The following is a 2,759-nucleotide window of genomic DNA, read 5'->3' as shown; positions in this document are numbered from 1 at the left end:
ACATGTCAGTTTTCTACACCACTTTACAATGTAGCTGCTTATGTTTCTTTTCTTTTTTTTTTATCACGTTTCCATTGATTTTTCATTGTATATGTTTATGGTTGTTTATTATCGTCATCTGTGTTCTTTGTTAAAATAAGGTTTCTCTTGTAAAGGAGTCCTCGAGGCTCAATGAGACTAAACTTTTTATAAAGGTTGAAAGAATGGTGTGTTCAGGGACCCGTTGGGACATATAACAGTGCGACATGGAGCACACAGACACGCACACGCACACGAACATCCCGCGGAGGTGACCGACTCTAACAAACACATCACTGCTGAGCATCTTCCTGGGAGTTGCTCCTCGGGAAGAAAACCCAAATCAAAGACCACAGACAGAACCAGTAAAACCAACATGAGGGAGCTGCAGAGAAGCTAATCACCCGAACCCAAGCAGAACCCCGGACTCACCGTGCAGAACAGCGCGACGCTCAGAAGTACCCAGCCGCTCCTCATGGTCGCTGCTCGGTTCGGGAGTTCGTGCTGCTCCTGGAGGATTCGACTCTCCTTCCTCCTCCTCCTCCTCCTCCTCCTGCTGCCTTTGGAGTCCAGATCAGCGCGTGCACTCAGCTGCTGAAATCTACACGACTGCGACTGAAGAGGGACGGAGCTGCGTGAGCGCTCACGGGAGCGCGCGTACTCCTGTATTTTACTAAATGCAGATGAATATTTTCATGTGAAGCAAATAAAATCAGAAACCGAACTTTCAGTCCAGTCCAGCTGGATCAGGTTGGACCGCCATCAGAAGCGCACGGTTTTACTGAACCTGTTGTATAATGTCACTAACACAAATCATTGCTGCGAGCATGAGCCGTAAATAAGACACACACACAATAAACAAACAAATAAATAAATAAAAAAGCGCAGCTTCTTCTTCTTCTTCTTTTATGTTTAATGGCGGTTGGCAAACAACTTATAGGTGCATTACCGCCACCTTCCAGACTGGAGTATAGATTAGATGTCCTATCATTATATTCTCCCCATAATGCCTGACATCTTGAGAAACCTAAATATGCTGTTAAAAATTATATTTTCAGAAGATCTTTGCAGCAAATTTTTAACATCTAAATTGATTTTATTACTATTCATCTCTCTAATTAACAACTCTCTTTCCCGGCTGTATTTACTACATTCTAGAAGAATATGCTGCACCGTTTCTGACTCTCCACAAAAATTACACAAACCTGTACTATGTTTATTAATTATTTTCAGCGTACTATTCAGCCCCGTATGCCCAAATCTTAGTCTAGATATAATATCCTCTTCTCTTCTATTTCTATTTCCTTCCCTTCATTCCCCTACTTTCCTTTGGATGCTATAATAAAATCTTGCCTTTTCTTCTCCATCCCATAATTCCTGCCATTTCTTTTTAAAATATATTTTACTTATACTTTTGATTTCATTTCTGCTTATTTTCATATTTACTTCAACCTTATCCCTTTTCGTTGCACTTTTAGCAAATTGATCCGCCAATTCATTTCCTATTATTCCAATATGAGCAGGAATCCAAATCAACTTTACCCTGGATCCAAACTCTTTGATTCTAAAAATTAATTGACCAATATTCAATATGATATCTTGTCTTGTATCTGAATTCTGTTCTAAAATACTTATTAATGCACTACTTGAATCTGAACAAATCAATATTTCCTTCTTTCTCGTTTCTTCACACCATTCTAGAGCCATTAAAATAGCCATTAGCTCACCTGTATAGACTGTCATTCTGTCTGTTACTCTTTTATTTTTCATAATATTTAAGTCCGGAACTATAAATGCTATTCCAATTTTACCATTTACCATTTTAGAAGCATCCGTATATATTTGTAGAAATTCAGCATATTCATTATTTACATACCTTTCGACCTCTTTTTTTTCTATTTGTCTGCCTTTTTCCAATAATCTTAAATCGACTTCAGGATTTTCAGTTAACCAAGGTGGATTTTCAGGAATATTCACCACAGGACTAATTAAATAATGACTTATTCCTAGCTCACTTATCTCATTATTTATAATCCATCCAAAACTATTAATTTTTGTATTTTTTACTTTTTCTTGACAAGGTTGTAATGTAATATTTGGAGGATAGTTTTCCTTATGGCCTTTAATATTTGCCCAATAATTAATGGCTAGTTGTTTCCTTCTGATTTCTAATGGCATCTCACCCATTTCAACTTGTAAGGCTGATACTGGGGTTGTTTTCATTGCTCCACAGCAAATTCTTAAGGCCTGATATTGGATTCTATCAATTTCTTTTAATAAACTGTTAGACGCTGAACTATATACAACACATCCATAATCAATTACTGACCTGATTAGTCCTATGTATATCGTTTTTAATACTTTCCCACTAGCTCCCCAATCTTTACCTCTTAAACATCTCATTATATTTAAAATTTTTTTACTTTTCTCAACTATTTTCCTTACATGTATTTTCCATGTAAGTTTTTTGTCAAACCAGACTCCTAAATATTTAATCTGATCTATCTTTTCTACATCTTCCTCATATAATTTAAGATTTATATTAGCATTTATTTTCCTATTAGTAAAAGTAATAAACTTGGATTTAGATATTGACACTCTAAAACCCCATTTTAAGGCCCAATCTTCAACATTATGTATTGCCTCTTGCATTTTCTTATTTATAAATTCTAAATTTTTTCCCCTTTTCCAAATAAGACCATCATCTGCAAATAATGACACTCCGAAAGCTTTGTCTATTT

This window comes from Nematolebias whitei, chromosome 19 (assembly GCF_014905685.2).
Source record: "Nematolebias whitei isolate Nwh7 chromosome 19, NemWhi1, whole genome shotgun sequence".
Lineage (NCBI taxonomy): Eukaryota > Metazoa > Chordata > Actinopteri > Cyprinodontiformes > Rivulidae > Nematolebias > Nematolebias whitei.
The sequence above is the reverse complement of the archived record's forward strand: the minus strand, read 5'-3'. Positions refer to the sequence as shown.